At 48.9% G+C, this 14,970-nt stretch overlaps 1 long non-coding RNA gene across 1 annotated transcript in view; it reads right to left on the bottom strand.

Moving 5' to 3' along the window:
• Positions 1-5,750: 5,750 nt before the first annotated feature.
• LOC132326560 (uncharacterized) overlaps positions 5,751-14,970 on the bottom strand; it is a 12,576-nt gene continuing 3,356 nt past the window's right edge. Inside the window, exons 2-3 of the long non-coding RNA XR_009486259.1 lie at positions 10,545-10,798; positions 5,751-5,939 (exon numbers count right to left, since the gene is read on the bottom strand). This is a non-coding gene — a long non-coding RNA (uncharacterized LOC132326560). The remainder of the gene's footprint in view (positions 5,940-10,544; positions 10,799-14,970) is intronic.

The raw sequence follows: 14,970 nt of genomic DNA, 5'->3' as shown, positions 1-14,970 counted from the left end.
TGCACTTTACTTATAATAAATATAAATTGTGAATATTCCCTTTAAAATGTTAGAAGGAAAAATAATTACCTAGGAATCACAAATTTTGTTTATTAGGACTTCTCTTTCTTTTTATGCTACAAATATTAAAATATTAATGAAGTACTTCCCCCAGCCCCCTCCATACCACTTGCTAGTGTTGTCAGGTTGAAGAAAGAAAAAAGTGGCAGAAACATATAACTTATTTAAGTCAGCACATTCTTTCCTCTGGATAGCAGTTGCATGGTTGGAACAGGCTGTAGCCTCCCAGCTTCTCTTTGCTGCAGGAAACTTTGTAATAGCACTTAAATAAATAAAGAGACTGGGTAGGAGATTATTGCTTTCATTGTGCTATTGTATATGTGTATTATAGAGTCACCCCGTAGACTGACACAATTAGTTGAATGCAGGACAAGACAAATGTTGTATATGACAGTGGGGTAGTATTGAAAGATGACCCCATATCTGGAGAGCTGAGAGTTATGGATCCATTGATGGCTGTTACCAGTGTTTTGAAGCGTGGCTGTTAAATTTTGCCTGCTGGCTTCTGGCTGCTGGCCTGCCGGCCCGCCTGCCTGGGCAACCGCGGGGCTGAATGAAGCTGCAGGCAGCTTCGGCACTTTGTTCTTCTGTCACAAAAACTGACCACTGACAGGAGGAGCCTCTGCCAGGCCCAATGGGGAAGCAGCACCAGGGATCTTTGTTGCTCGTTTCGCTCCCTGTGCTGCTGGTTTGGAGTAATCTAAAGGGCTAAGATGCTTTCAAATGCTTGTATATGGCAGCATTGGATGAAAAAAGAGACCCTGTCCACAAAGAAAATATCTTAAACAAAATGGAATTTCTAATAAAATGTTAGGCATTTCCTCCACAAAGAAAATAAGGCCACAATAAAATACTTAACAGTGACCGTTCAGCATCTCTGACTGCCAGCCATTTTCTTCTTAGATGCACACATGTGCAATCAAAACGTGTACGCTATAGACAGCTAACTCTAAGTATCCAGCCAGGAAGATGCCAGCAGAAATTTTTGTCTGCTTTTGAATATAGTTGTAAATATTTTGTATTTTTGGGTCTCTGATGACCATTTCACCTGAAAACAGGAAAGCCAGTATATTTCCCTGTTAAAAAACAAAACCCCCCAAAATTTAAACACTTTAAGTAAATGTTGTATGCATTTATCAGGAGAATTATTCAGGAGGCCTCAGATATTTTTTGTCTAAATTCCTGAGTAAATAAGAGTTCTGCAATCCTACTGTCTGGGCTATATGTTACTACATGCGTTTGCCCAAGCAAGTGCCCTAACATGGGAACCCAGAGGACAGTCTGAAGTCAAATGGCAGCAAGACAGCAGACAATGTGTTCCTAGCAATCTCGTAAAATGGGCAAGGGTTCAATTTTTTCTGCTAAAGAAAAATATAATTTTTGAGTTCAGAGTGTGTGAAGCAGGGAATCCGCCCAAGCAAGACCTTTCAGATACATTCATCAGAACAAATCCAGCTGCAAGCCCATAAGAGATGGTCACATTCTAGAAAGCTTATGAGCATAAGCATCTGCTAAGAAAAGAGGATTTTCTCTTTTCTCTTTTCACATAGCAAAAGCTAGGCACATGGCTGGCTTTCTTGGAGAAGCCATTTCTACCTAAGTCCCAAAATGCTGGTTATTAAACATGTCTCTCACAGGATTTACCTGTGTAACCCTCTGGCTGTTGAATTCTGATGGAGGAAATTCTGTTTGGAGGAAACCAGAAGCTTTTGACTGACTTTTCTAAACTAACTCCTGGTTACAGTACTGGTAAAACAGACAAGTACAGTCTAAATGCAATTTATCACTTGACCCTGCACTTCATCAGAGGAGTATTCTGGCTGGGCACATACACAGATAACTCTGTCATATAAAGCAGTCTCCATTGACATGAGCTGAAAAAGACCTCATATCACTGTGGAGTTTACTTGTTACTGATGAGGTAGAAAACATTTTTTGAATGAGAAGACCACAGGAGCCTACACTTCCTTGGTTTATATCAAATCCCTGTGGAAGGAGGAAACTTATGAAGAATTCCCATCAAATTACTGAATCAGGAAAAAGACAGACTTTTGAACCTCTTCTGAACATCTCAGAAAGTAATGGGAATTGTCAGTCTCCATGCCTTTGCATTATCCAGTGCCTCTCTTGTGGTCCCATGGATGTTGTAGTGGCAGAAACCCCCCTGGCTGGTCACTGCCACCAACTTTCTGGGCTTTCACAACCTCTTTCTCTTCCACTTTGCATATTTGGGAAAGAAAGAAAGTGCTCAGAACAAAGACACCACATGTGAGGTGATGAATTTAACCAAATCATGGATTCCATGAAGGACTGGGAGTTAAAGTTGTTAGGAGAGTAACTCCAATTCTATTAAAATAACTGACTCATTCTCTAATGTTAGAGTGCCTGTGCAGCAATTTTTGTGGCGACACCAGGAAAGGAGAGGTGTCACAGAGCAGGGTGAGACACTTGGGAGCCAGCAAATGTTGATATTCCTTGCCAGGAGAGAAAAGACAGTTTGGCATTTGCACTAAACTAGATAGAGGGGAGACAGGGATTTGGCTGGTGGCAGGGAATTAGATTAGCAATCATCAGACTTGGATTCTGATCTTCATTTCATTCTACTGAGTCCTGGTTTCCGAATCAAACTAGGCACTGTTTGTTGTCTCATGGCACTTTTTTGCCTTCAAAAAAAAAGTAGATAAATAATTCTCACCCTGAAAATGTTGCCAAACTGTGAAACTCGGCGTGCATTATGATCTCCAGGAAGTCACCAGCAACTGAACACAAAATAACAGCTTTTTTCATGCCCTACTCATTCATTAATACCTGCAAAATGCTCTGAGATCCTTGAATGTAGAGTAGGACTGAATATGCTATAATATTCTTGTTAATAATAAAATCAAGGTAATTTAGAGACAAGAGGAAATTGATAGATGTAATAGAGTTTGTATCTAGGAAGAAACAACCAGCAGTTTCTCATTTCATTGTTCCAAATGTCTTTGTTTCATTTTCAGAGACAAATTGAACTAATAATTTCATTTAACTCACTGATTTCTTTTGTCCTTTTTTATTTTCTCCCAAAGCACTATCGCTTTTGCAAGGCAACAATAATCATGACTCACCCTTCATACACATTTCTTAATAAAGTTGTTTTATTTGTCCTTAACTTCCCAGCAGTGAGGAAAGGTAAAAACTTAGTGGTGTTTTCTACCCAAATGTTTGGTTTAGTTCTTTACCTTTGCTGCTAACTAGTGGTGTGAGCAGTCCCAACCCAAGGTAGCTGATGAGAAGGATTCAGTTCACACCCGTAAGGGTTCCTACTTTGTGTCTCTCTTAAATCCACTCATTCTGCAGGTATAAATAGCTCCTCAGAAATCAGCAGGATTTCATAAGGTGAACAAGATTTTTGCTTTGCTGACTACAGTAAGAGTTTTATCTGATTCGGGATTGAGGTGTTGGTCCCAATGGTGAATGATCAAAGCCAAAGTGGTAAGAGATGAAGTGAAAAAATGAATAGTGATCCTTTTCCCCTTACAACCTACTCTCATTGCTGTATTCAATTCTGCCTCTGTACAAATAACTCAAACCATCTCTTCTCATGATCTATTTTCAACCACTATTAAAGGGGAAAAGACTTTCTAGAACTTTGCTATTATTGAGAAATACAAGATAGTGTAGAGGATTTTTTTATTCATCACAGGAACCCTAACTGCAGGGTTTCAAAATATTCTTGTCCTTGCAAACCCCATTTGCTTGTTAAGGTGAAAGGCATAGAGGAGGTTTAGAAGATCACTCCTTAAGAAGATACATTTTTACATGGGACTTTTCCCACCACTAATCTACACAATACTTGGGCATACAGAATGTGTGTTATTGTATACATATACTCAAGGTACTGTTTTGCACATTTTAATCAGTGAATTGGTTACTTTCGTGGGACCTCAATGAGTCTCTTCCATGTAGACAATTATGATCAATAGGATATGTTTGCATATCAGTCTTTATAAAACCAGAGCTTTTCCATCTAGTATTTACATGGCACTAGTTTTAGTTTACCTCAAAGGAGCCATCCAAAAAAAAAATTAAACCTGAGGAGGTTTTATACACAAACCTAAGCATCCCACCATAACAGGACCCTTGCCACTCTCTCCTTGCTTGTCCGGATCCAGGACCCAGTTTTTTGCCCTGTCTGCCAGGGTGGCTTTCCACCACCATCCTGCTAGGGCCACAGTGGATGACCGCCACAATGTTCACCTTCTCTGGGAACAGGGCTTGGCTTACATTTCTCCCTGCCAAAATAAGAGTGGCCAGCTCAGCTGAAAAGCCTTGGGGACCTCAAAACTCCATGGAATATGACATCAAATATGCAGGCCCTCTTCCACCCTTCCATTTGGGACTTTGAAGACAACAGACATTTTAGCGTCCTTTATTCAATCTACTTTTAATTACTGTTGCAACATCCACAGCTGTTGGCTCACTTTTCTCCTACTCACACACATGTGTGTTGGGGGTGTAAGGGGCACATTGCAGGTGTTACATGTGTGCCACCACACCAGAGAGGGATTTTGTTGCCACGGGCACCATCTCCATCACCAAAGCCCTGGTCTGGGGCACGTTGAGATTACTCTGTTTTAAAGGACAGACCCCTATCCCCTTACTCCTTCACACCCATAACCTTCAACCTGTGGGCAGAGCCAGGCCAGGTCCCAGGCTGCTCTGGCAGGCAGCTGCGTGGGCTGGGGCTAGCAGGGCTCCACGGCGGTGTGAGGATGCAGGCATCCTCTGTGTGTGTGTGTGCCAGGAATGCCCCTTTTGCCCACGTGTGTGTGTGCGTAATTCCCCTTTCACGTGCATTGTGCGTGTGTAATGCCCCTTTCACGTGTGGGGGGTGTGTGTGTGAGTGTGTCAGGAGTGCCCCTTTCACCCGCCTCACCTCCCCGGCAGCGCACTCCTGCCTCAGGCGGCTGGTGGCTCAGTGCATTGGCTGATTAGGTAACAACAGAGCACCTTCCCTCCCTGTTTCCTCTCAATGCGCTTGGGCCACGGCTTTTGAAGGAGCCCGGCCCTGCCACTATCCAGCCATTATAACGGGATGTATGGGGCTTTATCCGGAAAAAGCTCAGCCTTGCCCCAGGCTTCATCAATCATTTAGACCGGTTCAAATCCCCTTCATCGTGTTCCGCCTCATTAAACCTATCGAGGGGGACTGAAGAGAGTTTGTATAGGTCCAGAATGCCTGTACACTCCTCTCTATCTCAGATAGCACGGACGGAATTAAAAAAAAAAAAAAAAAAAAAAAAACCAAAAAAAACCCCAAAAAAAAACCTCGAAGAAAAAGGCAAAGAATCAGTTAAAAGGGGTATCTCTGCCCTGTCCTCTGCTTTCGCACATGAGCCGGGCCGGGAGTCCGCTCCTGACGGCGGCTTGCGGAGCCCCTTCACACTCCGCTGGGCTGATGGCCCCGGGGGGCGCCCGGCAGCCCCCGGGGGCCATTACACTGCCCGCAGGTGTAAAGGCCGGGGCGATGCGCTCTGCCTTGGCCCCTCTGCTCGTCTGCAGTCACGGGAGGAGAACAGCCCCGTGCACATCCCTGCAGGCAGGGAGAGAATGGGCCGGCTGCCGCTGGGTCCCGTGCCAGCCTTTTCAAAATAAACGAATTATTTAGTCCCCTGGGAGAGAAAGAGAAATGAGCTCCAGCAAAACGGTGCTGATTGTTATTTATCCCTATATTTTTATTCTGACGACGTCAATAGCCAAACTTGTCGGTGCCCTGCCCCTCTTGTTCCCGCTCTCCGGGTGGTGATGCGCCGCCGGCCGGGATGAGCCGTTTCGTCGGGGCTGCGGTTCAGTCTGCGCCCGGTGCCGCGCTCGGAAACCAGGCTGCGAATTGCTGACATCTGCATTTAAAACAAAGAGGGACATCTGCATTATCGCCAATCCTTTCTGATATTAATAGTCATAAAACCCGGAATGGTTCCCCAAAAGGAACGTGTCATATTGCCAAGAGTCTGGGTGGGATTGGGTCTAAAAAAAAAAAAAAAAAAAAAAAAAAAAAAAAAAAAAAAAAAAAAAAAAAAAGAGAAAAAAGAGAGAACTAACCAAACAAAATAATAATTTTATATATATATATATATATATATAGGCAACGCACCGAATCCAAGTCTGTATTTTAACTTTTTTAATAACGATTTTTCCTGTGTTGTAAGCTTACACCAAATCCTGGAGGAATTGCTAAATCAGATTAAGGTTATATTTTGCAACAGACTGGATGGAGCAATAAAGGAGAAAGCGCGGAAATGGGACTTCACCCATCAATTAGATCTCTATTAGCAGCCAATGCAGGCTTCACCACAGGAAATGTCACGTCCCGGCAGAAGCAGAGCCTTTCACTTTCCCCTGAAATTAAACAATTCTTCATGCTCGCAGACCCCGGGCGAGCCGAGCCTTTGTTCGTCCGGGTGCAGAGGGTGCGCGTCCCGCCAGCACCTGCTCGCTGCCTGCGCCGGGAGCCGCGGCCGGGCCACCGCCTGCACAGGTTGCCCCAACACCTGCGCTGCTCGCCCTCCTGCCCAGCACCCAGGAAACCGCCGCCTTAAAAGGCTCTATTAATATTAAAGGGGTTATTCCAGTCATAAACGGACCATTACCAACACAATGGGCAGTATTTTGAATAGCAGGTCGGCTCATCTGCCTCCATAGATCATAACTGCCAAAACCGTCCCCCTCTCCCCCCGTGGCTCCTCATCCCCGGCTCCTTGGGGTTTATGGAGCCAAAGACTCTTTCGCATCAGTCTCAGCAGTGGCACAGTCACAGGGTGTGGGGCCGTGTTAAGCAGACAGAGTGGGCCTCTCTCCGGGGTGGAGACAGAGGCGTTTTTGCACCGTGTGAAGCTGAGTGCCGCGGGGAGCTCGACTCTGCCTGGCAGGGCGTGCCTGGTACTTCTCCCCCCTCTTCCCCCTCCGGCACTGCAACCAGACGAGCCACCGGCTCCGGGGAGAGTACTGCAGGGAGGGAGGCAGGGAAAGGCAAGGCGTCTTTCCCGCACAAGTCCCCCCGCCACTCCTTCCCCCCTTCCCGTTCAGGGGAAAGAAAGAAGAAAAGAGAAAAAAAAGGCGTTGAATTTGCCCATAAGCGAGAAAGGTGCAACAGGAAAGGAATGGCCAAGAAGGGGGAAGTCACGGGGGGGATAAAGGGAGCTCTGTTGCCCCCGTTCTTGTTGTTTTTGCTGCTGCTCCATTCAGACACCGAATTCAAATGGATATTTTACAGCTCAGTCCAGCTGAACAGGGACTCAATGCCTGAAAGCTGCCGAGCTGCCTCCACGGACATGCTCTGGGCCCGATATTATAATTTTCATAATGCGCTTTTATGTTGCTTCAGCCTCCTCCGGTGAGGAGCCCGCAGAGCGGCTGAAAGGGGCTTTGAGAGACTGGGGAGCGGGGCTGCAGCGAGTTGCGAGCCCCCCGCCGGCGTGAGTGGCACCGCCTGCCCCGGCCGAGGGCTCCTGCCTCCAACCCCCAGTCCCCGGCCCGCGGCTCCCCGCCCGGCCGGCCCCAGCGCCGCGCAGTGCAGAGCGGTGCGGCTCAGGGCTGCTCCGGCTTCGCCTCTCCGGAGTGGTGCGCACCGTGCGTCCCCGCCAACCAGCACAGGGGCACCGGGACAAAGCTCTGTTTCATCCCGGGCCCACTTCTGTCGCTAGCCACGTCCTGCCTCGGCTGAGCGTCTGCTCAGCCTCACCAGGGAAAAGGGCAAGGAAAGAGGGATTCTCCCCCTCAGATAGGCAGGAGGCAGCTAAACAGTAGAGAAACAGGGGAGTTACTTCCACCTCTGCAAGCCAGGTCGACAGAAAAATACACAGCTGTATATTTATCATCCTGGGTAAGTCATCCGCTGCTAAGAGGGTCCCCGGCTGAATCGTTAACCGGCTGGAGCCAGTGCCTGGGAATGAGATTCGAAAGATTATTGATTTCCCTTCGGGGCCAAACGAGCCAGCTCCGCCAATGCCCGCCCGCCTCCGCCCCGCTCAGCAGGTGCATGAGCCGCGCTCGCCGTGTGAAAACATCCCAGGTCTCCCCTCGGAGAAGTTCTGCCATCCCCTTCCCTTCCGGCTCGGGAGGCACCCAGTGACAGCAGCTGAAGAGATAGTCACTGACAGAGGAAAGAGCCAAAGCAGATATTTCTAGGGCCCGTTTTAGTTTCAAGAGAGTCCTTAAAAAGTTTTCGGACAGACTGAAGAAAGGGAAATTTTAAAGAACGAAGAAAAAAAATATAAAATCAGGAAAAAGTAACCAAACTAAAACAAACCAAAACAAACCATCACACCAAAACTATGAGAAAGCAGAGCCCGCGGAGAGGAAGGCCCGCTGCTCCGGGGACGCCCCAGGCCCCGGCCCAACCTCTGCGCGCCCGCGGCCCCGTGGTCCCTCGGAGCTTCGCTTAGGGATACAGCAAATAACGAGGCGAGGGAGAAATCCGATTATCTGTTTCTAGCGTGGCTTTTGACGTTTTGCAGGGAGTGAAAGGCTTCCTAAGGAGCAAATTAGTTGTTTTATCTCGCTACTTATAACTGTAACTTGAATGTGAGCAGCTGGCCCCCAATATCTTGTGTAGCTACTGCCACGTGTCACTTGCTAAGCCCCTGCTGCGGAGTTATGAACACATGGAGTCATTTTTAAAGCAGGCCAAGTCGGGAGACGTGGTCTTTCTCCTTCATGTGTCCCAAAAACTTCCGCAGCCACTTTGCAGGTGCGGGAGGCTGCCGGGGGCCCCGCCGCTGTGCCCGCACGGCTCCCAGCCCAGCCCTGGCCTCGCACACGGCCCGGCCCAGCCCCGGTGCTCCCCTCGGCAGATGAGGCTCCAGCTCTCTCCTCCGGCCCTGAAGAAGGGCTGGAAGGAGGGCAGAGAAACAAATATGTCTTTGCCTGAGTAAAGGGAAGAAAACAACAACAAAAAATATTTGTTTTATCTCGTTTAGGTGGAATTTCACCGGAGATACTCCTCAGGGAGGGGAACTCCCTCAGCCCCGAAGTCTGCATGGCGTGAGTGGCTGTGTTTCTCACCCACGGACCGTGGGAAGCCACCAGCGGCCACTAGCTGCTTTAACCCTTTCCCTCCTCCTTTCACGTGCTCCTTCCAGGGGCGGAAATGCTCTTGGGCAACTGGACCACCTCCTCCCCCACGACTGTTTTCCCCCAGGGGACTGCGAGAGGCTGTGGACTCCGTCTGCTCTCTGCAGAAGGGTCCGGATGCTTCGTGAAGGCGGCTGTGCCCGTCGCAACGTGGATGCTGCCGTTTCTGGATCGTTTTGGTTGTGAACCTACTGTGCTCATGTTACAAATGCAATTAATAGTAAAAGCAGCCTTTATCTGAAGAGCAGGAGGCAGCTGCACACCGCAGGTCATTATCCATTAGCGGTAGTGTTCAGCACTTGGCAGGGCTGTGGTGTTCAAGGCAAGGAGAGGAAAAGCAGAAGCCTTATCTCCGGTCCTGGTCCTTCCACCGCTTTCCTCTGCCCCGGAGGGAGGCCAGCTAGCGGCAGGCCGTCCCGTGGACAGGGCAGGCTGGGCGCCGGCAGAGCGTGGGGGCCCGGTGGGCTTTCCCCCCGGGGCAAATCTCCCTGATTCAGTGGATAAGTTCAAGTCTTCGAAAAATGTATCCTTCTCTCCTGCCCTCTTCCCAGAAGAGCCCTCCAGTTTGCTTCGTAGCAATCGGAAGGGGTCGGCAAGTGCCGAGCCACCCCTCGTCCCAGCCGTGGCAAAGCGGCTTCGTGCCTCAGTTTCCCTATCCTGCTGACCCAGGTCAATGCTCCCACCTCACTCTCTGAAACACGTCCAGACCCATGCCCTGTGCTGCTGATGTGAAAGTTGTTTCCACACCTCCGCGGGCCTCCCTCCCGACGCGAGGTGCCCGTTCCAACCCCGCTCGGATGCGTGTAGCATCTGATGGGCTGCACTTCACCCCACAAGACATCCCTCTCGGGACAGTTCGAGAGCGGACAGAAACCCAGGAGGCAGTACCGCCCCCCCCCTCGGCCGCACAGCAAGGCTCTACCTGCTGTGGCAGTTTGGCAGAACCCAGCGAGGTCTCCGCCCGAAACTTTTAGGGCTTCTCACCCGTTAAATGAAAGTTCAAGAACACACTGCGGACGTCCAGCAGGTCTGGCTAAAACCTCACTCGGGTCACTCGCTCATGCCAGCACAGAGCGGAGTACTTCCTCTGCAGCACGGTGAACTGCAGTGAACCATCTACCATCTGCTTAAACCTCAGGATAAGATGAAATATCTTATTGATTTAATCTCTAAAAGAAATAGAGGAAGGAAGTGGGAGACGGAAAAAAAAAAAAAAAGCCAACCCCAAACCACTCTGTTCTGTATTCTGGAAAAAGGAGGGGGGAAAAGCACCTCTTCGTAGCTCAGTGGGGAAAAAGGTCAAGCTACTATTGACAAGTATGTAAAGACATCTTCTAACCATGGGAAAACATGTATAAATTGTTTCGACTCACTGCATTCAAAACCAATGGAAGTGAATTACAAAACTGCACTTCTTGCATTGTTGGACTGAAAGGATATCTATTTATCATCTTATAAGACAGCTCGAACGATCTTTATCTGCTTTGCCCACTTTCTGACCCAAATTCAGGGTTTTTATGGAAAATTGCAGTCAGTTTGATTGATGAAATCCAAAGATGTCTAAAATGGCACCAAAGATCTCCAACTGTGCAGACTCCAACCGAGGGCTTCAATGTTGGCATTGTTCCTACGAAAAAGTTGAGAAAACGAGCAAAAGTTAGGGAATTTCTGTTTAAAAACTTCAAATTTCAATGAGGATCCCGAACCTATTATCCCTATTCATGGAGTGAGCTGTGTGAACATAAAAGTATTTCCCACACATTGCAAAACAACAACAAAAAACCCCTTATTTTTAAGCCGCTCCATAAACCTTCTTTGTAAAACGCTGAATAACCCTGTGCAAAAGATAAACCCAGCCGTTCCCGTTTAGAAATCATGTAAGTTTAAATCCTATAAACAGGAAGCTCACGAGAAACGTTTAAAGACAGAGAAGAAAAAAAATTATATATTTCATCTGTGCATCCGAAATTAAAGACAGTCTTAATTTAAAATTCGGAGACGTGCCCGAAGATGATTTTTAAACCCGGTGTGTGACTTCAGAGGGTTTAACTCAGGGTTTAGAGGGAGCAGTTCCGCCGGAGATGCTCTTTCCCAGCCTTCCTCGTAGAAGGTCGGTAAAAATTGCTGCCTGACAGGATTTATCTGGCAACACATGGAGCTGCGAGCTGGGGCCCTCGCAGGTGGGTGAGCGCTCGCTGCCCCCTGGACCAGCCCAGATCCACTCGGGACATGGCTGTGGCGCAGAGCCCCGGCACTGCTCGGCCGCGGACCTGGCTGCTAGCGGCTCCCCGTCTCGTTTAGGGCTACGCATTATTGTGGAACACTGTCACCTGCCTAATTGTGCTAAATGGCCACCTCCTATTATTAATAATAGCTGGAACGTGGCTCCTAGACACGTTACCAAGACTGGGAAGCTGATGAATGAAACCCCTACTAGGGAAAATCTTGGTAGCTGTCTTCTGTCGCATTACCCAAGGGGGCCGACTATAAATCTTCCTTCATTTTAACCACGTTTACCCTCATACTCCTCCAGGCTAAGGATGCTGTGTTAAGATTGCACCGATGTGCCAATGCTTTGGACCAGCTGCTCCTAAATACAGACAAGTCCTTGTCAATTAAGCCATTGAGGAGCAGGGCCTGGGAGCTCTGGGGCATTTTAGCAGGCAGCAGTGTGCAGCCCCAACAATTAGCATCCATTTTGAAGGGACCTCCAGGGCACAAATGCACAGGCAGGGAAGAATCAAAACACCAGGCAACTTCAATTCTGAAAACCGGTCACATAATGATACTGAACAGACCGGCCTAGGAGAAGTAAGACAATCTTTCTTGGGAAGGACGTTCAGCCGCTCCCCCAGCCAAGCCGAAGGGCCGAGGCACGCCGCGAACCGCGGAGTCAGAGGAGATAAATGAACACATTCATTTGCCTGTGTGAGCCGAAGTTTCCTTTGGCGGTTCTTCTTTGTAATTCGGTGTCACCTCAAGCAGCTGGTGGCATCCAATGCTCCCATGATCCTGGCCTTTGGCCCAGGCGGAGCTGGACAAGGCAGCCCGCTCCAAGGAGAAGAGCTGCGATGTCTCAGGTCAGAGAGGCCAAGCTACCAGTGGGACAGGCAGAGCACTAGGAGTTCAGCTAAACAAAACCCCGAGGGGAGTAGGGAGCCTGGGGGACCATTAGCAAAGGTGTTTGCTTAAGTCATTAGGAAGCCGGTAGCTAGGGGAAAAAAGGCTTGTTCCACAAGGCACCTCCCCAGAATGGCAGGGCTGGAAATGCAGAGGATATCACAGCACAAGACTATGTGACCCTACCAAGTTCAACAACAGAGCAAATAGCACATGCCATTAGGGACAGCAGTCAACCAGGAGGTAACAAAGAGGGGAGGGCACTGGCAAAAATGTTCCTGTATTAAATATGGAAAAGTATGGGGACAAGGGCAAGGGTCAATGAAAGTCAACAAGAGAGCAGGCGTAATGTTAGAAAGAATTTAATATCAAAAATACATAAATCTGCATGGGAGGCAGCCCCAGAATAGGCAGAAAGGAAGGCAGCCTTGGAGTCAACATTCACTTGGTAATAGAGCCAGAATGGATAGCGCCAGGTTGTTAACATTTAACACAAAAGTTAGCGGGGAATAAAGGACGCAGGGCCGGCTCCTTTAATTGTGGCCCCACCGGGAGATTTCCATATGTCACATTAAATGGATAACACCAGCCTCACTCCGCAAGGCTTCTGTCGCAGAGTCCCTCTCTCTCCCTTTACTTTCATTCCTTATTATCTCTTTTTCCTCCGTCCATCTCCGCGCGCCCCGCGGAGCTTCCAACAGGGGCCGAAACAAAGGTCTGGCTCTGAGTCGATGCGGGGAAGGATGGCAGAGAGGAAAGGAGCGGAGGCTTCGGACAGCCCATGCCCTCCCGGGGCTTTCCTGTCGAGCCTCACCGGGAGTCACGGCTCGCCAATAGCTGTCGCGACATTAAATTTAACTCCTGCGTGTTTTGCTAGGAAAGCATCCTCAAGTTAAAGTAGTCCGAGGAAACAGGACCTCGGTGCCGGTTCAGGAGGGCTGGGTTCAGCACGGCGCGGAGAACGGGCCGGGCCCCGCTGCCGCCCCCGCGCGGGGACCGAGCCCGTCCGGCTCGGGGGAGCGCACGGCCCGCGGGACAGAGTGAGCGGGTTTCACGGACCAAACAGAAAAGGAAAAAAAAAAAAAAAAAAGAAGCAAAAAAACCCCCGCGCCCCTGATCAATACGGCAGTGTTTCCGCGCTAGTTCAGGAGGTCAGGCGGGCGTAGACACAGCATGGAGAGTTATTTATGTCAAGTCGGGTTATTGTAAACGAAATCCAGCAAATTGCACATAAGCTCCTCGGGGCCGCCAGTGGGCTCGTGGGCAGAGGTCAGTGTCAGTCAGTCTGTCCATCCCTCTGGAGACAGTAATTGTCCGGGGGCTGACACCGCGTCGGGGGCGATAGGCGGCTCCATCCATCTCCATCCAGTTATCCCGGCGCCGAGGCCGGGGCTGCCCGCTGGTCCGCGGGTGCGTGGCACCAAGCCACGGCCGGTCCCGCTCCCGGAAATGCCACGGGGGGAATGCCCCGGCTCCCATGGGCCGTGCCGTGCCGCTCCCGCGCGGTGTCCCGCCATCCCCGCGCGTCCCGCACCAGGTACCGCGCCTCGCCTGCCATCCAGCATCCAGCTGCATCACTACCCTATACTCCCTTTATTAATAGGGAAATTCTTCCTTTCTGACAATTTAATAGTCTAAAGTAATCTTCTGCGTGACATTGCCCATCCGTCTTCTCAAAAGAGAAAACAAAGGGGGTGTTTTTTTCTTTGGGCCTCTCCAGATCCTTTTCTATTTTGAGAGGGGCTCCCCACAATGGGGTCTTTATGAACCATAATGGTTATGTTTATGAAGCCAGCGATACCAGTGTATGAAGACAATTTTATGCCTAATTAGAAAATGATGTAAGCAAGGGGGAGACAAAGAGGGCTTGTCTGCCGTGGCTGGGTCTCCGGCCACCACTCCAGGGCGAATATATCGCCTCTTCTGTGCTTTACGTCCACTATTTTTATAACATCTCGTCCATTAGCTCCTCAAACTGTTTATGATATCGTGGACAGTTAGTAAAACAGCTCAATTTAGCGGTGGATTAAAGCAATTTTGAAACTTGTTCCGAAGGGAATCGCACGGGAGGCGAAGAGCAGCCCTCCCTTCTCCTATCCAAGGGGACTTCACCTCTGGGAAGACTCCAATAACTGCAACCCCAGCTCCACTCGATTAAGGGATAATTTTTAATATATATGCAATAAATGTTCACTTTGTTAGATTGAATGACAGACAATAATATCGGCAAATCTTCATATCCATCCATTACCGGCAAACGAGCCACACAAAGAACATATTTGCTTTTGATTAATTTATTTGCAGACTCTGTTTGATAAAGCAATAACTATTTGGTTAAACTTGACATTCGGTCTTCGGGGGGTTATCAGACCAATTCCCTGTCGTTCGTGGGTGATAATAAAGCTGTTTAAACGGGATTAATTATTAATTGGTTGCAATTAATTTCCTCCCTTCTCCACGTCGACAGACAATGAGGATCACTCACTCCCAAACAAAAGACTGCCAAAGGAGCATCTTCGCCCCGTTTGTATCTATCTATATATTTATTCGTCTGCCCCTTTCCATCTCTCGCGATTCCTGAGCAGCTTCTCAGCTTTCCTCTATCCTGCAGCAAGGAGATCTCCCCTCGGCGGGGTGAGAGGGACGTCGGGACCTCCGTGCGTGTCCGCGCTCCGCGAC

The sequence above is a fragment of the Haemorhous mexicanus genome, chromosome 4 (assembly GCF_027477595.1).
Source record: "Haemorhous mexicanus isolate bHaeMex1 chromosome 4, bHaeMex1.pri, whole genome shotgun sequence".
NCBI lineage: Eukaryota > Metazoa > Chordata > Aves > Passeriformes > Fringillidae > Haemorhous > Haemorhous mexicanus.
The sequence above is the reverse complement of the archived record's forward strand: the minus strand, read 5'-3'. Positions and strand labels throughout refer to the sequence as shown.